This window comes from Conger conger, chromosome 1 (assembly GCF_963514075.1).
Source record: "Conger conger chromosome 1, fConCon1.1, whole genome shotgun sequence".
NCBI classification, from domain to species: domain Eukaryota; kingdom Metazoa; phylum Chordata; class Actinopteri; order Anguilliformes; family Congridae; genus Conger; species Conger conger.
The window spans coordinates 37,194,430-37,219,516 of NC_083760.1; the positions used below are offsets into that span (position 1 = coordinate 37,194,430).

General features: G+C 40.8%; 1 long non-coding RNA gene across 1 annotated transcript; it reads left to right on the forward strand.

Moving 5' to 3' along the window:
- The first annotated feature begins 18,759 nt into the window (after positions 1-18,759).
- LOC133110527 (uncharacterized) lies at positions 18,760-23,113 on the forward strand. The gene is made up of 3 exons (XR_009704857.1): positions 18,760-18,823; positions 21,975-22,170; positions 22,838-23,113. It is a non-coding gene; the product is annotated as an uncharacterized LOC133110527 (long non-coding RNA).
- Positions 23,114-25,087: the final 1,974 nt, after the last annotated feature.

A 25,087-nucleotide genomic window follows, 5' to 3' on the forward strand; every position in this document is an offset into this window, starting at 1 on the left:
GAGCTTGTCCGTGTGCTCTAGGAGATCTCCTACCTGGGCATCAGGCAGGCAACACACCGTGCAATATTCCTTTTAACATGAACAGATTATGCTGTCTACATGTCTAATAATGGTGCCCTGAGGCCTATCTATCCAACTACTACTGTAACCAAACTCTCTTGCCCTGCCTAGTCTGAAGTCTCCCCTCCTCCCAGCTGTGGTGTGCAGACCAGCTCCTTAAAGGATATACTATATAGTTCCTGGAGCTCTTCCAATTGTGAACTATGCTATCGGCCAGCAAACTGACCCTCCAGATCAAGAATATTGCTTTGGAGACGCTCAACAAGTTGACAACGATGATAGACGAATGTCTCAAGAAAATTTATTTTTACAGCCGAGCATTCTACACCTCTCACATAGTTAAGGCCAACTATCGCCCTCTCATTCCCTTTTAGATTTGTGCTCTCACTATATTATTGTTTTTTCCCAAACAAGCTTGGTATGTTGTATGTTGTATGTTTTGTGCACAGAAACATCTTGACCATTATCACTACATGGATAAAAAAAAAAAAATCCTTATCAGCTGTGGTCAGTGCATACAAGTCAAAACACATGAAATAAACAAATACATAACTGTGTGAAATTTTACACATTAATAATAATTCAGCCAATTCCGACATTTGGCAAGGTCCTCTTACAATGATGGATGACCCACCTCAGGCACAGCACTTAATTTCACAAAGAAAAAATAATTAATTAAAAGGCACAAGATGGACATGGTGAAAAAAAAAAAAAAACTGTGGCTGAAAAGAATTACAGCTCATTTGGAGCTACTAAAAGAGGTCTACGTGGACTCATATCATATCAAGTTTTTGAAATATGTGTGCCGCTTATTTGAATATGCCATACATATTCCTGACAGGTAATCTATTCCTAATGTTGCTGAGCAAAGCCTATGGGGCATGCCGTTTAGATTTAACAAGTAAAGAGAACTCAGGACACTTGGCATTTACACCATATTCAAGCTCCTTTTTATTCCACTTAAAAGGCTTACTTTAATGAATTTATAGATACTAATATATTTTTTTCCCATCCATATTTTAAGTTAATTAAAGCAGCATGTAAAATGCACTGTGCAACTGAATAATGTTATCAATTTATTGAGCTCTACACAGCACAATAATACTAACAGTAATCATAATAATAGTCATATGATACAATCTCCATGAGGATCATTATTATCATAAATTTTCTCATGATACTCAAAACTATAATCACAATAATGCTTTAACAAACAATGTTTGTTTTTATTATTTTTATTGAATAACCCTGCTTCCTTAAATGTAAGTTAAGAAATCAACACCAATATAGGCAAAGTTTAATGCTTTGTAGAATGGGCCACTATTCATTCATTCATTCATTCATTATCCTAACCCGCTTATCCAGAACAGGGTCGCAGGGGGGCGGGAGCCTATCCCAGCATATATTGGGCGAAAGGCAAGAATACACCCTGGACAGGTCACCAGTCCATCGCAGGTCACACACACCATTCACTCACACACTCATACCTATGGGCAATTTAGACTCTCCAATCAGCCTAACCTGCATGTCTTTGGACTGTGGGAGGAAACCGGAGTACCCGGAGGAAACCCACGCAGACACAGGGAGAACATGCAAACTCCGCACAGAGAGTCCCTGGCAGACGGGGATTCCAACCCAGGACCTCCTTGCTGTGAGGCGGCAGTGCTACCCACTGCACCATCCGTGCCGCCTGGGCCACTATTCCTCAGTGAATTAATTTTCTGAGACATGGCATTTAAATCACTTGAATTAAAAATGTCACAACAAATCAACTGTTGCATAACCAAAGACAGAAGTGTTGTTTCTTTTTTTTGCAGTTACACAAGAGAATATATTTTCTAAATATTGTTGTTAAATAAATATCCAGCCACAGCAAATATTTCAGTTAATAACCTCACAATACGCAATACGCAATAGCCATTATTGCTTTCAGATAAAGGGGGTCCTCCCCAGGTCTGATTTGAAGGGGGGACAACCCAGTGCGTTGTCTCAGGCACAGGCTGGGAGGCGGGCCCAGGAGAACCCTCTAGTGGTTCACTGACATGTGGAGTAACTGATTGAAAATTATATCTTGGTAGAAAATGTATCAATCATTTGTGTTACATGTAAATAGCATCAGTTTTTATTTTCAAATGTATTTGCACGCTGTTAAAGGTGAACACTGCATATGTATAGTTTCATATCTTCTCCTCCTCACTAAGGAACCAATAAACCAAGGTGACACCCTTTGATTTATGCCTTATGGTCATTAATCGATCTGGTAAAAATTACGCTCGTTAGACATTCAGTTCCTATTACATGGGCTAGGGGGCACTCATAGACCACTTATAATAAGGTTACAAGGATGTCTGGTATTTCCCTTTACCCATTTTCTGCTAGCCTCTAAATAACCATATCCTGTTGCTCACATTCCCCAGTTCTTTCTGGGTCGTCTTATCTTATGTGATGGTTATGTCCTGCAACTCAGCATGGGAGGCAGATGACCTCTGTCCTTCCTTCACTTTTCACCTACTTTCAGTCCTTCAGTATTGCACAGCTACAGTTTTTTTACATATGTAGTGGTAGGCCTAGAACATGACTTACTTCCACATATTCCCCTTTTCACATTTTCCTTGGTGTCACCTGGCTGAGTAAAAAGCTTTCAAATCATATGCAGTGGGATAGATTTACCTATTCCTGCCCCAAGAAACCGTTCCTGCAAGCCAGCAGTGGACGATCCCCCCAGAACCATCAGAGGGTTCCCAAATAAAGACCCACTGGGCAGGGACCATTTCCCTACTCTCAGGAGACCCGCAAAAACTGCCAAGCTGCCAGCACAGATTCGTAAAAGTACAGCCTGCAACATTCAAACTGTCCAGCCAAAGAATAAATAGGTGTCAGTCCAGACCCAACCCTCCCGCCCGTCTCAGCAGGCTGGCTCTCTTCATCAGACATCCTGATGGTAGAGTAGTCTTTGTGCTGCCTGCAGTCTGAAAGCAGCAACTCCACTCTCAAGGTCGATCAGACCCCTGTCCGCCTTCCTGGAGAGGCAAATATAGCACTGCTGCCCTCAACCAGTGCTGTCATGACCAGAAGGAGTCAATCAGGACCCTCTGCACTTTAGTAAGCCCCTGGTGGGGTTAACACAACCAGCTTATGCTATAGACTAGTTACCACCAAATTGTTGATCACCAGGGCTCTGCCCCGGTATGATAACCGTGACCAAAGCCATCTCCAGTTAGACAGCCTGGTAGAAATCTTCCCCAGGGCTCCCTCCCAGTTCAAGAAAATGTAGTCATCTGTGCCCAGGTGAACTCCTAAAAGCTTAGTGTAGGAGATAAATGCCCGGTCACTCTTCTCCCAGTTCACCCTTGCTGTTGAAGTCCTCTCGTAGGTTTTTAACCCTCTGGGGTCAGAGGGCAAAATGAGGAAAACTGGTGACTGTGCCATGCTCTGACATTTGTGTCATTTTGATCAACTTTATATACAGTGATTCCAAAGTGTTTCATGTCTTTGTTTTCAGCACAAACTCAAACTCAACAAAGCTACAATAGTATGACAACAGTAAGTAGGTCAGAATAATATGTTGGTAGTAAATTGCTCTAGAATCAAACAAATTGTAAATAGTAGTTTTGAAAATGTTCATGAAAGCTGTAAAAACACATACTAATCAATTGTAACTAAATGTTTGGATCACTGAAATTTGTTCATCTAGGTCTTGGGTATCAAAAGATGACAAAATATTGTAGCAAATCCAATTAGAAATCAAAAATAAATTAGTGTTGTCACTACTATTTTTCACCAGTTGGGCTAATGGCCTTTCTTCAATTAATATTTATGTAGTATGCGGTCCTGCCAGGTAAGTAGGTTTTTCACACCTGGCCTGACCCCTCAGCAATACTCAGTGAGCCATTTAGAAGACAGAAACCAAAAAAAAATTTTGATTCAGGAATTTATTGATAAACTACAAAATACATACAATGAAGATGCCAATCACAAACACCTCAAAGTTTTGCGTGCCATTTTTCAAAACAGTTCCTGTTTAGCTGCAAGGGGGCATCACACTCTTTGCAGGATGGACATTGGGAAAAAATACTATGTGGAAATGCAGAGTATTGCAAAAACACAGAGCTAGTATTTTAGTGGTAACTTACAAACACGCATTACTGAATATTCTTTACATTAAATTAGATTAATGGCATTTGGCAGACACTGTTATACAGAGCGACGTACAACAAAGTGCAAAGTGCATACCCATAACCAGGGATAAGTGCGCTGAAAGACCCTAGAGGGAAGTACAATTTCAACTGCTACCTTCACAACAAAGATAAGGTGTGATCATTGGGGTATTTTTTCTTTTATTTTAATTTTTAATTTTTTTTCATCGTAATACTGAAAAACGCAAATGTATGAACAAACCACTTACCTAGCCAAACACTGCTTACCTAGCCAAACTAAACATCCTGATATACAAGTAAATCACACAGAGACAACAATTAAGGTTTACAGGGAGGTAGGGAGGGACAGGGAAAGGTGCAGCTTGAAGAGGTGTGTCTTCAGTTTGCGCTTGAAGATGGGAAGAGATTCTACTGTTCTGACCTCGACAGGGAGGTCGTTCCACCACCGTGGAGCCAGAACAGACAGTAGTCGTGAGCGTGCGGTGGAAGTTTGGAGAGGGGGAGGTGCCAAGCGGCCTGTGGAGGCCAAACGAAGAGGTCTGGCAGGGGTGTAGGGTCTGATGATTTTTTGGAGGTAAGCTGGGGCAGACCCCTTAACTGCTTGGAAGGCTAGCACCAATGTTTTCAATTTGATGCGAGCCATGACAGGCCAGTAGAGGGAAGTAAGCAGGGGGTGAAATGTGAGTGTTTGGGAAGGTTGAAGACCAGACGAGCTGCTGCATTCTGGATAAGTTGGAGGGGTCAAAACCATCACTTCGACCAGGAACTGGGTCGAGTAGGTCTCCGTATGTTGTACAGGAAGAACCTGCTTCAGGACCAGGTCACCGCCACATATTCAGACGAACACAGAGAGACGTTGCAATACAGCACACATATTTACCAATATGATCATAGGAAATACACTTGCTCTTGGAGTTGGTCTGTTTCGCTAAATTATTTCTGCTTTTTCCTCGAACGTAGATACAGTATGCTAATATCGATTGTGTGAGGACACCCAGTTTTAGACTTTTTTCAGAAAACTACTACAGCTTTGTTCATCCGCCAGACTCATCAGGAGCATGCCCAGACGTTGTCAGGACTGCATACAGGCACGCGGGGGCCATACACACTACTGAGTCGCATTATGAGTTGCCGTGATAAAATTCACACAAGTTGGATCAGCCTGTGATTTCAATTTTTACTTAAATTTTCGGTGTGATTTTAAATCCAGCCCTCAATGGGTTGATGATTTTGGTTTCATACCATTTCCTACCATTGTTATGTCATTTAGTTCTCAACAAATTATACAATGTACATCAGTACAGATTTTCAACTTGAGTAAATCGTTCATCAAGATCTGATGTGTAGGGTCCTCGCACGGGCCGCCAAATAACGCAGGGATTTTACTCTCTACGAAACCGGGGCGCCAGTTAAACGTTGTGTGGCAGTATAACTGCAAAAAGTAATCAGTCTCATAAAATTACTATTATCAGAAATATCTAACCACAAATTTAGTATTTTAATTAATAATTAAAATAACCAATATTAATGATTAAACATACCGATAACCTGAAGGTTGGAAGTTCTTCAAAAGACTGCTTTAACTCGGCTCTCATGTCTATGTGATTCCAAAATGGACACCGGGGTTTAATAAAATATATTTATTAAACAAACGTAAAACACAGAACAGATAAACTAACGGGAAGTTAGTAAGGAAATTTAGTTGGGTATGTGTGTGTGTGTGTGTGTGTGTGGCGCGCGCAAGCGCGCGTGTCGCTTTAACAAAGGAAAGGTAAAAGTGGGAGTAGCTAGCTTGGGTAAGCTATAGTTCTGGGTGTGTTAGTTATTGTTAGCTGTGAGAAGACTACTTGCGTAGTTTACTCTATATATGCGCAAAAGACGGCGATTCAATTCACGTACATATATAGCTAACAAAATACATTCCAATGATAAGACGGCAAATATGGAAACACAGATTCACAAAAACAGTTCAGACTAAACTAAACACTGGCTATGCCTGAATGTTTGTTCTCTTACTGAGTCCATACGCATTGGATCCAAAAGACGTGCTGTCCTTGTAGGAGCCGCGATGGTGCTGTGAATGTGTGTCCTGGAGAGATGCGCAGGCTGGGGCGTCTTAGTCGCGCGTTGTCGTCTGGTTCGCTCGGTTGCTGGAAGGATGTTCGTTGGTCCCTTTTCCGGGTGGAAAAGTTTGTTGCTGTTGTTCTTTGGTGAGCTTTGCAGGGGTAAACTGATGTAGCGTTCCGCGTACACCAGTTTCCACTCGCTATAGGCCACGAAGTTACCGCGAGGTAACTGGGGTCCGTAGGCCTGGTAGTGCGCTGTGCAGCATTCAGCCTCTGTCCGAGTCTTAGAGCAGATGAGCTGAAGCGAATGGCCAAAAAGGGTGCGTCTAAGAGAAGAAGCAGAAGAGGCAGAAGAAGCAGAAGAGACAGAAGATCCCAAGAACGTGTCTTGCTCTTATACAGGAAAGTTTATTGCTCCCGCCATTACTGGATTGGCTGAACCAAGTTAGACGTCATTCGTGGTGGACGTCGTGGAATTTTCCTGTGGGAATGTGGAAGTTGTAGTCCCTACAGATGTGTCCCTTAAGTGTTCCCTTAATTTCTTTGAGTAGTGTAGTTAGCTTGCTCTCTTGTTCCTCAGCTATGCCAGTTCTAGCCTATATGCCTTTCACCCTGTGACTTCCATATGAATTAGCTTTCTTCTTATGTTCTTTGCATTTTAGTTTTGGCCAGACTTTTATTTTTCTGCAATTGAGAACAATTACAAAAAAATTCACCTGTTTTTAATTTAGAATAGCAAGGCTCGCTCACCCCTGCAAGCAAACACTGGTTTTGCCAAGGGATTTGTCAAAAAGCAAGCTAGCTGCATTTGTGTTCAAGCAACTATTTTCGATCACCTACTCGGAGGACATGTACTGACCACCTCAGATGCAAATGTTTCTATTTGAATTTATTCAAAAGTGAATGCCATTACCCATTCAAAAGTCCTGTAGAAACACACATAAAAAACTGTCTCCATGAAAAAACTGGTAAGGGCAGAGGATTAGCACCTCTTTAGCTCTCTGAAGGCGGAGTTTGGCGGCACGTGTCCAGCAGAAGTAGTAGCTGTAGTTTTGGATGAACCTCATGTAGAAGATGAGGGATGGATCAAGCTGGCAGTAGGGAGGACAACCGAAAAATTTATTTCCGGAAATCAACATGAATATTATGATTAAAATCTCAGTTTAACCTTAAATTAACGTGTTGTGGACAATAATTCTGCTTAGGTGGAATTTTAATGTGACGAAATTACTGTTTTTGTGGCTTTTAAGCGCTCATTTTACCAGCATTCCATCAATGTTAAATGCTGGACCCGACGGCACCGAAAACAGGCAGATTTCACCCAACATTCCATTGTTCACATTTATGGAGCTCGAAAATAGTGACGCAACAATAGTGCTCTTACATGGCAGTTGGTGGCAGTTCGAACTCTCAAAATTGTGACTGTAGCCAGGTCAATATTTTCGCTGGATACTCAGTATGTCCAGCCTTATAAGTCCAAAGTCCCTGGTTACTTTTTAATAGTTTCAATGGATTTTGACAATAGACATGTCAGACTTCAATCATGTTAACGCTCTCGAGCGTGCGTCTACGTTTAAGTAGCAAATAACCGTGTTGTATCCTTCTAACGTAATTTACATAGCAACGTAGCTCTCGGATCACGCCGAATCACTGATAGCAACAAGATAAATTAATGACGATTCAGAAAATGTATAACTTTTAAAGATTTAAATAAATCCTACGGTGGGACTTTTGCGATTTATGGACGGTGCGACAGAAATATTCGGTGCCGTTGAACAAAATCGAATGCTTTTATTTCTATCATTCGAATGACCAAGTGCCATTTTATGGCCTTGTGCTATTCGCGTATGCTAGCTACATCATGCTAACCTCGTACAGGGACCAGTAAAGGCTTAGAACACGCTAGCACTTAGTTATTGTAAGTTTGATCACCTATACTGTGAAGTAAAAAAGTGGACAAATTACGTTTTCTGCGAGAAATGTATTGGCGAACTCACGTGCACAAACAGCGGTCTACATTCTAAAGCTCCACTTTGCCCTCCCTACTGGCAGCCAGGGAGTAACTGATGTATTTCTCCATGGCTAGAGTCTCCAGCGCAGACAGGGAGAAGAGACAACCTCTAGGGGGAGTGGTGCCAGCTCAATGGCATAGTCATAGGAGCGGTGAGGAGGCAGGGAGCAGGCTCAAGACTTGCTGAAGACCTGTCCAACGTTGTGGTAGACTTGTGGGACGGAGGACTGGTCCGGAGGAGTTTCAGAAGCAGCATGACAGGAATCAGGCTGGTTGGAGGCAGACTGGAGACAGGACTGGTGGCAGTTGGGGCTTCAGCCTGTGGTGGATCCCTGGACCCAGTCCATTTGGGGATTATGCTGGAGGGTCTGCCCAAAAACACAGAAACCAGGGGAAACTTCATGATGTAGAAGGAAATCTCCTCCTGGTGGTTTCCGGAGATCTGCAGCCAAACCGGGGAGGTGATGCGGAGAACTTCGGAGGGTGTGGAGGTTGGGCCTCCCAGTTGACAGACAAGAGTAGGGCAGATTAGTTTGGTGTCGGCCCCGGAGTCAATCAGGACTCGCCCCTCCCAGGAGATGTAGGCGAGTAAAGTGGAACGGGAGGTTGAGGGGGTTGCAACCATGGTAGTGCCGTCAGGACCCCCTCTTTTTCTTTACAGGTGTTGTTTTTTAATGGACAATTACGGACACGGTGGCCAGGTCCACCACAGTACAGGCAGAGGCGCTCAAGCACCTGTCTCTACCTCTCTGGTAGTGAGAGACAGGTTCACCCCACCTGCATGGGCTCAGGTTCAGGTTCAGGGGCGCCTCTGGGGATGGGATGCCTGGCACAGGGAACCAGAGTAGGCTGTAGGTGGTCCGGTTCCTGGGACCGCCTGGTAGCACATCGATCCCTCAGCCGAGTGTCTACACAGATGGCCAGGTCAATGAGGGTATAGAAAGTGTCTGGCAGGTTACAGGTGGTCAGTTGGTCCTGGATCTGCTCCGACAGCCCATGCTGAAAAGTGCTCCACAGAGTGGTGTGCCCCCATCCGGCCAAGGCCGCCAGGGTCCGGAATTCGGATTCGGAACAGCTCACGGGAAGCAGCTAAATTGTTCTCCAGGCAGAGACGTTTGGTGATATAGAGCTCATAACAGCTCAAACACAGCAAGAAATTCATGTGGCCAAGCATACAGCATTTCCGAGTGGAATAAACCTGTGCTTGCTACATTGGATTTCCATGCCAAAGCAATTTATCCATTTTGCTTTCAGAAGTTCTAAGCATTTTTTGGTGAAAAGGCCAATGTTCATTGGCTCTTTATTATGAATAATGATTTGAAGAAGCTTGGTGTTAAGGAAGCAGTATCCCAAATTATGTGCACATTTAAAAAGGAAAAAATGTTTTAAATGACAGTGCTCCAGCAGCTTGGCCCGAAAAACTGAACAAAAACAAAATGGTTCCAGCAGATTCACTGCTGGAGCTCCTAATATATATTATAAAAACTAATAAGGCTTCATTATCTGTAGGTTTTATATTACATATGTGCACATTTTCTTTGATTCTCAGTGACTCTGTCATCATTGTTGAGTAATCTATGCATTCATTGTCATTAACACCATGCCACAGGCAAGGAATCAAATGGATCCAGCATTCTCAAAAAGTGACATTGCTCAGTGACTCTTTGTTTCTTTAAACATGTACAGAATCAAATTGAGTCCGACTGAAACAATGGCTGTGGTGGTAGGACACTCTGCTCTTTATTTTGAGCAAATCAAAATGTTATTTTTCAATTTAAATATGCCTCAACGTTTGAGTCTTATTCTTTCAAAAACAATGTGATCCTGGTTTCTTAGTGTACCCTTAGTGTCTATTAAACTATAAGCCAGTCCAACCATTTCTCATATAAAAATATATGAAAATGTATACTTTTGTTTAAAAAATTTTATAAAATAGGCGTGTGGTCAAACTGACAAACACATAACCCAAGCGATCACTATGATAAAAAGACAAACAAAAACAAGTTGTTAGTAGACAAAAAAAATTGGGGACATGGATCTGCAGAGATATGGTATTATTGAGTAACAGATGGAAGTTTAATGAAGTAAAGCAGATTTGGTAGCAGGTTCATTCTTTCTTATGCTCAGCAGTAATGTGGTGGCAGGTAGAGAGGAAATTAAAATGGATATCTTGAAAATGACTTTTTCACTGCACCTCTCTGGAGACTACAGCTTTTAATTTTAAATCATAGTAATATAATGTACTATAATACGTTAACATTGATCTTCCCCCCCTCCACTTCTCTCCTCAACACTCCCATCAAGCTCTCCTCACCAATAAAAGGAAGGAACTGTGAGCTATGCCAGAGTTTGTTCTTCAGGGAATTGGATGCTGACCTGTTGGTAGAGGATGTGTGTGAGCCTTGTCGGTGTCATGAGGAGGAAAATGTCAACAGCAGTTTTGATTGTCACCCAGTAGGCCGCAATCTGGCTGAGAAACTTTCAGAACATGTAAGAAATGTGTGTAATGCTAATACAGCTGGCCAATTATGAAGGTCATTGAATTGCATAATGCAGCTGTTTTTGGGTTGTTGTTTCTTTAGCTATTTGAAATAAAAAAAACGTTTAATTCTGTATATGCATATAAACTGTACATCCTGGATACTATATATTGCTGTATATGTTTTTGAGATAAACAAAGATGGTGCAACCAATGTCCTCATATTTCTGACAGCAAATACAAGATTATTTTTCACCATTCACCTGAACTAATGTGAAAAGACTCGTAGATGATTTTTAAGTAGTTGTGTTGAAATAAATAGCAGTGCGTTAAAATTTTTTTATAAAGTGCAATTTTTTAAAATATCTTTTAGTTCAATATTACAAATGTAGTGGAAACATTACCCATTCAATTCCAAATCAGAGCATTACCAAATGCTATCAAGTCTGCATTATTCCTTTACAGGAAGCAAAGAAAAGGAATGTTAATCTGTTCCAAAAAATGGCAGTGTTGACATTTTTCAAGATTTTACTTCACTTTAAATTACGAAACTAATATTTAGTTGCATAAGCATTGTTTTTGATAACTGCTGCGTATCTGCGTTGCATTGAGTCAACCAACTTCTGTCACCTAGAAACAGGTATTTCAGCCCAGAATGAACAAACTACATTCCACAATTTTTGGGTTTGGTTCAGAAACTGCATTTTTAACATCACCCCACAAGTTTTCAATGGGTTCAGGTCAAGGGATTGAGCTGTCCACTCCAGTAGTTTTGTCTGGAACCAAGATGTTGCTTGCTTACTTGTGTGTTTGGGGTCATTGTCTTGTTGAAACAGACATTTCAGGGGCATTTCCTCTTTGGCATACACCAACATAATCTCTTCAAGTATTTTGATGTATTCAAACTGATCCATGATCCCTGGTATACAAACCCAAGACCGAGAAACATCCCCATACCATGATTTTTGCGCCACCATGCTTCATTGCCTTCACAGTGTACTGTGGCTTGAATTCAGTACCCGGGGGTCGTCTGATGTACTGTCGATGACCACAAGACCCAAAAAGAACAATTTTACACTCATCAGTCCACAGAATGTTATGCTCTTTCTCTTTGGGCCAGTCAATATGTTCCTTGGCAAATTTTAACCGATTCTGCACATGCCCTTTTTTCAACAATGGTGCTTTACAGGGGCTTCTTGCTGATAGTGTCTTCTGACACTTACAGGTAAGTGATCTTTCTGGAGTTAATGAATGGCTGAATATTTGCCATTCTGACTATTCTTCGATCCATTTTAACAGTACTTGCTCTTCCGCTTCCATATTCTGCTTGTTTCTGGTTTTTGTTGCCATTTTAAAGCATTTGAGATCATTTTAGCTGAGCATGCACTTCTTTATATGTTTTCCCCTCTCCAATCAACTTTTTAATCAAATGACGTTGTTCCTCTGAATCATTTTGGAACGGCCCATTTTATTTTATAACAATGTGTGAAACATTTTCTTCCCTTCTTCCTTAATAAAGGATAATTAATGACACCTGTTTTTTTCACAGAATGAATGGATTTTCTGATTAAACTGCTATTATTTTGAACATGCCCCTTTCAATGAATGAGTCAATTACTCAGAACAAGCAGCGTGCATGTCATGACAGTTGGGTCTGTTGTTTTTCTATTACACTACTACATCTACGAGTAAAATATTTGCCATGCAGAAATATCACTATTACTAATAACAGTGGTTCATCAAGTTACTGATGCTGTACTGCTATTTTCTTGAACACAACTGTAAGTAGCATTAAGAAGCACACTTTCTAAAGAGTATCACCTTCCCTTTTATCTGAAGATCATGAAACCCATTTTGGAGAGGCAGATTTATGCCAATAGATATACTGGATGACAAATTTTAAATCAATGTCCAGGTCACTGGTGTGAGATTGTTACATTATTTAAATTCTCTGAATGATTATTTCCCCAGCACAGTGGTGATGTTTTTTTCAGTTTTTTCTTCACACTGTGGTGTTGTTTGTTTTGGGATACACAAAAAAATCACAATGTAGCATATAAGTCCACATGCAGGTTCCGAATTGTGCTATTGTGCTCCCCAGTGTGTCTAAATATCTGGGTAAAATTATCTCCATGCTTTCATTTGCTGGACTCCATTATGGGTCATTTCATGTCAAATCAGACAGAATCCAAGAAAGTGGTTGCAGCAAATGATCTGGGAAGCCATGTTTGGGCATTAATATCTTAAAACGTATTATTCCTAACCTCACCAAACTTTGTTGGATGGAAGACAAACGTGTTCCCAGTATTACAAGTTTGTACTGCATGCCTATTTATTTTCTATAAGGCCCTAGATTTTGAAAAAAGAGCAAAATTCCTAAACGAGAGTGATATTGATGGTATTATAGACCCTTATGTTGTCAATCATTATTTTGTCTTCAAATACAATCTTTTATTAAAGGTACAATGGGTAAGATTTTTGTGTTCAATGTCAGTGTGTTCACAGAGAAGGGGAGGGATAAACAACGTTGTGGCTTGACAGTGTTTGTTGCTGCAATTCTTCTCGACTGTTAGAAGTCCGAAATTACCGATTGTACCTTTAATTTTGTGCCAATATTTACTACAATATTTATCTACTACCAATGCACATCAAGATATTATGAATAAAACAAGGCGTGGTAGCATTCTTCAATCATTTTCATAGGACCAAAATGGTATGTGGGGTAGCTAGTAGAAACTATATATCTGGAAATAGCTTAATGTATGGTCATTTAGTGTACAAAATGCCAATGCCATTCCATGTTCCCTTCATAGATAAATACACATAGTTAAATGCATTGTTTTACCTCTAGGACCCTCTTCTCCATAGTGAAGAAGCAGGGTCTTTCCTTATTGTCTGTACTTATGTGTGTCCAAGCCTCTGAAATAACTACATTACTTCGACTACATTACTTCGGCAAGTTAGCCGTGGTATAAGTGGGATAATACTCTATGAATAGGTAAGGAAATAATTCCCGTTCAGGATGGTAAACATAGCACCACCCTGTCAGGCAATTATTTCCTAATAACTGACTCATTCATAGGGTATTATCCCTTACATATACACCCCTTGAGAACTTTCTTAAGTATTTAGTAGGCTTCTTTTTTAGAATTATTGGTCGTCTGCTGCTGTAGCCTATCCACTTCAGAGGTTTGACGGGTTGTATGTTCAGAGATGCTCTTCTGCATACCACAGTTGTAATGTGTGGTTATTTGTGTTAATGTCTCCTTCCTGTCAGCTTTGACCAGTGTGGCCCTTCTCCACTGATCTCTCTTACTAACAAGGCATTTTTGCTTGCAGAACTGCTGCTCACTGGATGTGTTTTTGGTTTTCTCACCATTCTCTGAGACTTCTGAAAATCCTAGGAGATCAGCATTTTCTGAGATATTCGAGCCACCCTGTCTGGCACCAATAATCATTCCACTGTCAAAGTCACTTAGGTCACATTTCTTCCCTTCACATTCTGACATTTGGGCTGAAAAACATGCTTTTATGCATTTAGTTGCAGCCACATGATTGCCTGATTAAACAAGCTGGTATACAGTGAGTATATAGCTTAGATACTCCCACTGGAGCTTGAGAGGGCCATTTAGGATAACACTTATTCCTCTGTATACCAGAGGTTCTATGAAAATATTTCACTTTTGACTTTTGACCAGTTCAGGCCACGGCACATATTTGGGAAGGCAAAGGCCAGGAATAGGCGCAACAAAAGTATTTAATGAAATAATACATAAAACATACAAACATAAATGATGTTGAAAGAAAATCAGTTGTCATTCATGTAAAGGGGTGCCTGTATGTGTGTCAAATTACGTAAAACAAACACCAAAAGAACTAGAACCAAAGACAAGTCTAAACCATACCAACCAAGGTAAGAATGCACCCTAAAGAACAGTCAGCGCAACGTAGGTGTTAACTAAACATACCCACCACCCAGCCCTTAAACAGGCATGTCAACCCCCCCCCCCCCCCCCCCCTTGAAGCCACAAGACACATACTTCATACACGCAACAACAAAAACAACATGTCAACAGTAGAGCACTGCATCTCCACCATCCTCCTCTTCCGGTCTCCTCTGCTTACAAACACTCCCCCAGCAACCTTGGCACCTAGGAAGCAACATTTGAGGAAGGGGAAAACAGGGGAGTTGAAACAGGGGAACAACACAAAGGAGAAAAGCACACTACATTTTGTGTTCCCTTGATGTGTCTGATGTCTAGGTGATATCCCTACAAGAAGAGACACCAACGTATGAGCCGTTGATTTGGATTTTGTAGGGAGTGGAGAAAGGTAAGACCACCAGAGATGAATTCATGTACACAGTACTGTGTACTTATGTAAGCAGTATTTGGATAGTTAAGTTTGGTCACTTTTGCTTTGTTGTTTGTTTGTTTATTTGTTGATTTAAAAAAATAATAATAATAATAGGCCCTGGTCCTTATCTTTGTTGTACGGGTAGCAATTGAAATTGTACTTCCTTCTAGGGTCTTTCAGCGTACTTACCCTGGTTATGGGTATGCACTTTGTTCTACGTCGCTCTGGATAATTGCGCCAAATGCCAATAATTAAATGTCTTAATGCCCAAATTAGCACAAGGGCTTGCTTTCTATCACTAAATACTTTAGTTGATAAGTAAGTAGCCCACATGGCAAAAAGTAGCCCACATGGCAGTCAACCCCCTGCTCCGAAGTTTGCAGCAGCACCGCACCTTCCCCACATTACTGGCATGAACTAGGAGTTGGAACGGCTAATCTAACCAAGGCGCAGTGTTTTAATTGCATCAAATGCTTTTTGACACACAGGAGACTACGCAAATCGGGCATGATCTTTAAGAGATCAGTCAGATCAGTTCTTTGCAAATAAATACGAAAGTTAAACTCAAGTATAGCTATCGTTGTATTTACTGGGATCTGTTTCATCAGACGATGCTCACCTGTGAAATATTTTTCCCTAACAATATATTTATATATATATATATATATATATATATATATATATATATATATATATATAGATGCTAAAACTCAACATTTTTGCAGAAGGAAAGTTGAAGAGGTGAAGTGAATCAAGAATAAGGAAGAAGCACCGCTTTACAGCAATAAGGACATAGCTGGTGCCATAAATAGCTACTTTGTTGAGAGTTTAACCTCAGTTACTCAGAATGTGTTAACCGACATTGAGTTTCAGGATAACGAGATTAATTGAATAAACTAAAAGACAAATATATATATATATATATATATATATATATATATATCCATCCATCCATCCATCCATCCATCCATTATCTGAACCCGCTTATCCTGAACAGGGTCGCAGGGGGGCTGGAGCCTATCCCAGCATACATTGGGCGAAAGGCAGGAATACACCCTGGACAGGTCGCCAGTCCATCACAGGGCACACACACCATTCACTCACACACTCATACCTACGGGCAATTTAGACTCTCCAATCAGCCTAACATGCATGTCTTTGGGCTGTGGGAGGAAACCAGAGTACCCGGAGGAAACCCACGCAGACACGGGGAGAACTCCACACAGAGAGGCCCCGGCCGACGGGGATTCGAACCCAGGACCTCCTTGCTGTGAGGCAACAGTGCTACCCACTGCACCATCCGTGCCGCATATATATATATATATATATATATATATATATATATGTGTGTGTATATATAATATATGTATATATATATGTATATATGTATATGTATATGTATATATGTATATATGTATATATATATATATGTATATGTATATGTATATATGTATATATATATATATATATATATATATATAATTTCATTTTTTTGATACAGCTGGTGTCATGTTTAGACAGTAATACTGTGAACCCCCCGAGAATGTCCGAGAACCACCCGAACCCCCCACCAGCAAGACCCCTCCGTTCTGCCATTTCGTGCCGTCTGGCGCCTCCCCCTTGCCACACCTGCACTTCTCGCTCACGACTGCTGTCTGTCCTGGTCCCTCCCTAAATCACCATGATTAGCCTTATATATGCCACAGACTGTAATGGCACTTATATAGTTGTATAGATATTGTTGTGTTTTGTATTAGTTATTGTATTGTTGTACTCGGTGTATTCTAGCTGCCAACTGTGGTATGCTAGTTTGGAAGTTGATGTATTCTTCAAGGGTTCCGATTATATCTGTATGGTTACACTAGGACTCGGAACTGTACTGTCCTCTCAGGTCCTCTTTGCACTTGTACTTGTGTTTGATCTGCACTTCGTTGTACGTTGCCCTGGATAAGAGCGTCTGCTAAATGCCATGTAATGCAATGTAAAAAGTGGAACCCGACGTGGTCTTCTGCTATTGTAGCCCGTCCGCCTCAAGGGTTGGCGTATTATGCATTCTGAGATGCTTTTCTGCTCAACATAATTGTACAGTGGTTATCTGAGTTACCAGTCAGCTTGAACCAGTCTGGCCATTCTCTCATCAAGACATTTCCGTATGCAAAATTTCCGCTCACTGGACGTTCTTTGTTTTCTGCACACCTTTGAGTAAACTCTAGAGTCTGTTGTGCGTGAAAATCCCAGAAGATCAGCAGTTACAGAAATACTGAAACCAGACTGTACAAACAAACATGCCACAGTCAAAATCACTGAGATCGCATTTTTCCCCATTCTGATGGTTGATGTGAACATTATAGTTATAGAATGTTAGTTACTATCCAGTTATAGAAGGAACTTGCACAGTCCTGGGAAAGATTTCAGAGTATCCATCCATCCATTATCTTAACCCGCTTCTCCTGAACAGTGTCGCAGGGGGGCTGGAGCCTGTAGTCTTTGGACTGTGAGAGGAAACCGGAATACCCAGAGGAAACCCACGCAAACACGGGGAGAACATGCAAACTCCACACAGAGAGGCCCTGGCCGACCGGGATTCGAGTGCTACCCACTGCACCATCCGTGCCGCCCACATACTACAGGAAGTCAGCATTGACAGGCATGGACAGGCCAAATATGCATCTAGCTTTTTGGTGCTCTCTTGAACTTGGGCCTGGATAATGATGGAGTAGAAGTCCTCCTCCTCTGAGGAAGTAGAGCTGTCACCTAGAAACACTAATGGTTGCTTCTTCAAATAACCTTTGATATGGTCAAGGTCTGTGTAATGCAAGATTAAAAAATTGAATAATTAAATGAATATTTAATACATTTATTTCAATATAATTACCTTCTTGAACCCCCAACACCTACAACACACAAAGGAACCACCAGGAATTTATTTTGGCTATGTTTAGGCTAGATATTTGAATTCTACTGTTGATAAAACAATTGCTTGATGAAAATACTGTTTTTTTGTTACAAAAGCTTTGTTACATTAGTAGCTAGTCTTCAGTGGAGCAGAATGGGATTATAATTTGTCTTGCATAAATGAGTGTTCCAACCCATCTCTTGCATGCATGCACATTTTTATGGTCACTTCAATTGTAGACTGTGACAATCAAGTTTGTTAAGTACAAAAATTAGCAGAATGACACTTATCAAGTTCATGGATGCCTTCATCACTTGCCCAACATGTCCTAAACTTGGGAGGAGGATTGATGAGGCAATTAAACTCTGGGTCAGCAAGCAACAGTCCAATGAGTTTTTCCAAGTCCTCTTTGAAGAGCATCCACCACAGGCCCACAAAACTTGGACGAGATGCAAAGGTAGTTGAGTTTTGCCTTGAGAAGGGTAATTTTAGGTACCATCCATCCCATCAGGACATTGGCCAAAATGAGCCTCACATACTCAGAAAAGCAAATTCAGCACACCTGTCACTCAACATTATCAAGATGCAAATGTGACAAGGCGAGTTAGACTCGCTGTTGTCCCTAATGGTGCAGTAATTGGGGTGGGGGAGTGGCACCGGCAGGACCTCATCTTTTGAACCAATCTCTTGGCTCCCTACCTTTTAAATGTTTTTCCTTTCGCTTCCTGTGATCTTTCTGATTGATTTCCTGTTTCCTGTCTCGTCCTCTCCTCATGGCTGCCTGCCTTATCATGAGAGGTAAGAGAACATCTATTCCGTTTTCCCCCTGATAATATTGCGTGGGTTAGGAACACCGCAGATTAACACAATGCTTTGGTTGCAGCTTGCTGTCTGTTATCTGTTGGGTAATTCGTCGCGATTTAGCTGTGTACCCTGATTTCGGTAGGTGGGCTATATTTTTATAGTTGTAATTACTTGACATTTATCGACAGTAATGTTATTTTCTTCTAATTCATTTATTAAGATGCGTCTGTTTGCGGAGTCTTCTCCGAAACACGGAAGTAACAACTCGCGCAACTTAGAATTCCATGGATTGTTTGGTAATGTACCGTTTTGTTGTATGTATATTCTGATTGGATTTTAATGACAAAATACCAGATTAACAGTGACTTTCTTCACTTTGTAGGTGCAATAGTCACTGCTGTTTTGCCTCGCTGTTTTATTTGAAGTTCGTTTGGTTGCGCTTATCAGGCAGGCGGAACCCGCCTGCTGTTGAGTACGTTCGCTAGTGTCCCGTGTTGCACGGCTATAGACTAGTTGTTGGCCGGACGACCTAAGGTGCGCAGCGGCTGGTGCGCGTGGTGTGTAGCCTATATTAGACCTCCGTGCCTGGAGTCGTCTTGGTGTGGCTTCTTAGAGGCGCACTTGTACTCTTCTATTTTCTTTATTTTCTTTATTTTCTTTATTTTCATGTATTGAAGCAACTGGTATAGGTAGGCTGTAGTTAGGTTATTACTTGGACTTTTAGGACTTGTCTCTTGTTGTATGGTGGGCTCGGTGCTGATTGGTGGCGGGGTTAGTCAATAGGGGTACCCTCCTCACGTGTTAGTGTGTAAGTGTTAATGGCACCTGAATCACATATAGTATCACCTTGTTTGTAGTAAGGCTTGCTGTGAGAGAGCACTGGGTTGTAACTACACATTGGGAGCCCTGAAGGTGAGTATGCCCCATCCCATCAGCGTCGTCACCCACCATCCTTAAGCTTTACATCAGTCTATTTTATTCCTATTTATTCTGGTAAAATTGACATTCAAAATAAATATATTTTTATACGAATATGAGCTTTTGTCTTAACCTCATTATTGCCTTCCAGCATCAGAATTGATTTAATAAAGTAATTGCATTTAACTTAGACCACGTCTCGGTCTTATTATCAAACTGTAAAGGGGGCCTCTGTTATATTGTGTGACTGGGCGTACTTTAGGTTGAACCTTACATTTATGCACTCGGTTACACCAACATTAAAAAAAAAATTAGCATGCCCAATGTCTTTGTGGATTCTTTCTATCCCTTGATTTGACAATCATTTTAATGGAAATGATTGCATGCAAGGTAAATGGGAATGCTAAATACTACCATACAGTAAAAGATAAAAAACTTAGGGGTACATACATGGGAACCTTTAGAGTGCTGCAGACTGCTGATGGCTCCTTCTCCTTAATCCATCATGATCCTCATTATCTCCACAGCCAGGAAAAGTTAATTCCATCTTGTCTCATTTGGCTGTAGAAGCTGGAGTTTGCACTGCTCTTGAATAGTCTCTGCAGCTACAGTGGACCTACTACTTTTGTGTCAAAGGATCCAGCACTTTGAAAATGCTGAGCAAGAGATCATCTTGTAGGCTGCATTTGCAGCTGAGGCAAAAACGGCAGACATCAGCTTAAGTAAATGACAGGCACTGTAGTTGCCTGTACAATCTTCTGAAAGATGTTGTACTCTGTGTATATCATTCCGGGCTCTAGCAAGTGGGATCCCTTGAGTTACTTGCAGCAGACGATGTAAGGATTTATGTGCAGTAGTGTGCAGTAACACAGATGACACTCCATCTGTGTGTTGTCCAGCAATTGGTAGTTGTGGCGATTAATTTAATGTCACTCATGGTACTCTATTGATTATTTTTAATTTCCAGTGTTACCTTGTCAAATTGTTGTTGACTTGTCATCTGTATTTTAAAAACCCTTTAAATTATTTCATGTATTTATAGAAAAAGACTATCAAAGAGTAAGGAAAAGCAAACTAAGTCAGCTTGTCTATCTACTTTTGAGGTCAGGGGAAGGTGAGGGTTGGGGGCTAATGTAATTTTACATTGTATTGCATTATGTAGCTGTTGGTAGCCTGTATAGGAACATGCAGTCAGCCGGCAAACTTAGCTTATTGTACCAGCTTATTGTGGCTTTCTGTGTTCGAAGAGGTGTTACAATGAAAAAGTTTTGCAAAGGTTGACATACAGTGCAGAAAACTTACCATTTGATATTAACTTCTAATTTATTTATTCCATATTATGATTATTCCATAACACTTTACAAGATCGAGCACTTAGAATCTGGTATGGTTATGGCATTTTGTCAATCTATTTTGTCCATGGCACATTTGGCTTTTTGCACAGATGGGTATTGCTTCCCCAGATCCTACTACCTGCATTAAAATGGGGGGGGGGGGGGGGACTATGTATAAAAAGGGCTGTAATTCTTACAGGGGTCACCTAATATGGATGTAGCTTAGTCTGCACATTACAACATAGTGATTTGTTGTGTTTTATTACAACTGTTTGCCGGAGTATAGAGCGAAAACAACATAAAATGTGTCGATGTGCAAATCTGTATATCCCCTGTGTAACTGACTCCCGTACGCTCAATATTTTAGTCAAAGGGCGCCAAATAACTACACAATTAAGACTGATACATTTGAATTATCAATCCTTGCAATTCTATACGTAGGGTAGAGGCATATCCCCTACAACAAGAGCATTGTGTAGATTCAAGCAATATGGAACTTTGTACACGTGCATGTGTGTGTGTGTGGATGTGCATAGAGCACCTGTGCCTGCACCACACAGCACTTGCCACACTAGGCAATTGCAAATGTCACCAATGCCAGAATCTGCTATTGGTACTTCCGTTTCCTTTCCTACCCTTTTGTTGGGTTGGTTATGGCTGCCAATGTAATGATTTGCCGACGAGCTTCACAGCAATGAATGAACACACGCATTATGCAGGGTCTACTCAACTTACAAAGGCTTATACAGCAAATAAGCAACAACAAATAAAGTAACAAAAAAAAAGGGTCCAGGACAGAGGGCAGACTGCCCATCAATGACATGCGCTCACAGCACAGTGCACAAGTTGACTAATTGGAGGGCAGTCACATTTTTTTCTCTTTCCCACTGCAGATTGGAGGACAGTGTAAGTGCAAGCGACATGTGTCTGGCAGAAAGTGCAATCACTGCCAACATGGATTCTACAAGCTGCAGCCCTTGCACCCTGATGGCTGCCGCGCCTGTAACTGCAATACCGGTGGGAACATACAGGCAGATATTACCTGTCACCAGGACTCAGGTCAATGCCAGTGCAAGGCAAACATAATCGGTAGGTATCAAGTCACATTGCTCCTTTCATCGCTCTCTTCCTCTCTACGCTTTCTTTCAGGATGAAAATAAGATCCGATGTGTGGTCTGGTCGAGAACAAAAACAAGATTTTTTTTTTCATTATGTAATGGCTTGTATTTTGGAATAGGGTTGATGACAATACAATCATCTGCAGCTACAAACTGAGAATGTTGTCTGGTTTTAGGTATTGCCATTACCATTATTTAGTACCAGTTATGTTTAACCATATTTCACACCTCAATATTTCAAAAAGCTGTTTGGCGATGAGTAAATGGCACAATTACATTTTTGCTACTGAACACACTCCTGGAGAATCCATCTATTTGTGTAATTTAATGTTTTTGTTATTAATGTTATTACCAGCCACAGCCAAATTGATTTCTCACAGCTTTCCCAGGCTTCCCAGCCCCCTTTGTGATAAATCTGAATTTCACCCCCCCCCCCCCCCCTAGTGCCTTAGAACTGATTCTGATGAAATGCAAAATAATTTTACTCAGAAGATCATGTATTTTGCGAAGTCTGGTTATCAAGGGGCACATAATTTTAATTTTGTAATTCAATGCAAAGTTGATTATAATTAAGTACCCCTGTCCCTGTTATTTTCCACTTCTTACAGGACTGTCTTTTTTCTTTGTTGTTCCCACAGGTATTTTGCAGAAATGAGATTTGATTATAGCAATTCATTACCTCTGGCATATTTGGAGGGGACCAGCAGCTTCATATGGACAAAATTTATCAAATGCACAAGTACACAGTGCACAATGTACTTTGAAATGTTAATATATTGGAATATTATGCATGGAGCAGTTACAGTGAGGGCTGTATTGTAGCAAAGCCCACATCCCTCTCCATAGCAATGGACAAGGACAGTTGAACACATTCACTTGCTGTGATTTAAATTAAACCCTTGTGCCTGACCTACTTTACAGACAGCATTGCCGTTATTAACCCCTTAAGTCTCACCAGCACAGGGCTGGGACAGTGAGGTTTTTTTTTGCATTCATTCATTTCTCAGGGTGCAATTTTCAATCACTCTGGAAACAGGATATACCATCTGAAAGCATTAACTCATGATGTATAAGCTATTTTAAGATGCCATTGCCTTAGTGACAACAGTTCCTTATTTTATAATGTGGGTGGTAAAACAAGTGCGGGGGGATCTGCATTTTGGAAATCCACATACTACAGGAAATAAGGTAATGTCAGTGTTCTTTTCACAAGTTTCCAGGGGACCAAATGCATTATAGCAATTTGAGTTTCTTATTCTAAAAATGTGCTAACTCAGAGAAACGCTGATGGAATTGTTTACTCAGAACTTCTCTGGAGCAAATACCATTTTTGTCTGTTTAGCAATCTACAAAAGTACTTGTACATAAAAATGCTATTATCTTTGTCTTGTATTGGCTCTCTGGAACACGATAGGTGTACAGAGTACAACCATCTCTGACAAGTATTTGGTACTTATTTTACCAAATACGATTACTGTACTTATTTATCTTCTCGACCTGTTGCTGACTGAGGATAGCTGCAAAAAGACAATTTGGGACAGAGAGGGAGGGTGACAGGGGTGGGTAAGTGCAAACACCTTTTGTGTTGTATAGTTTAGTAAGCAACATACAGTATTTTACACCTCATAAGACCCATAATGTCATTTAGTTTCTATGTGTCCTTTTGGAGTCTCCAAATGTACTTGCACATAACTGCCAAGGCATAGCTTAGAAAAAAACAATGTAATTTTTTTGGTGATATTGTCCTCAAATTTGTCCAGTATTGTGAGTTGGCCCCATTATAATTGCAACAGCAAGGTCAATTCCTTTGTTTTTACTATACACTGAAGGCAATAGTGCTTGAGGTCAAAAGATGTTCATGAGATGTCAGATCTGAATTTCAGCTTTTATTTCCTGGTATTTTTACATACATTTGTTAAACAACTTTGAAAATATCACCTTTTGTATCAGACCACCCAATTTTTAGATAAGCAAAAGTACTGGAACATGTGATTGACAGGTGTTTCTTGTTGCCCAGATGTGTCCTGTTAGATTGAATGCTTAAAAATTCAGAATGTCTGAATGTCTACTCTTGCTTTTAGCCTTGGGTTTTGCTTATGAGGATTGCATTTGTGTTAGAGAAGATAAACCAACATGAACACCGGAGTACAACAACTTGGAATATCTTGGAAAAAGAAAAAAAAAGCTGTCGTACTGATCAACAGACATCCAACAGGTCAACCAAGGAAAACAACAGCAGTTGATGACAGAAGCATTATCAGAGCTGCGAAGAAAACCCCCAAAACAGTGACATCACAAACAATCTCCACAGAGGTGAAGGTATCTCAATCAATCTTTCAAATAAGATTTGGAGAGCAGCAATTATAGAGGCAATACCACAAGATGCAAACCACTCATCAGTAGTAAGTATCGGAAAGTGAGATTAGCAAATAAGTACAGAGATGAGCCACAAAAGTTGTGGAACAAAGTTTTATGGACTGATGAGACGAAGATTAACCAAAACATACGCGCTCATCTGTGAAGCACGGTGGAGGAAGTGGTATGGCTTAGACTTGCATGACTGCCTCTGGAGTGGGCTCACTAATCTTTATTGATGATGTAATTCATGATGTTAGCAGCAGAGTTAATTCAAAAGTCTACAAAAACATTCTGTCTGCCAAGAGAAATGCATCCAAACTAATTGGAAGGAACTTCATCGTGCAACAAGACAATGACCCAAAACACACTACCAACACAACAAAGGACTTCATTACGGAGGAAAAAGTGGAAAGTTTTAGACTACATTTTTTCGGAAGCTAAAGGGTAAGCTCAGTATAAAATAAAAGTGCAGACCCACCAGGCGTATTATTGCAGTTTACATTCTAAACTAGCAATCGACAAGCTACAGA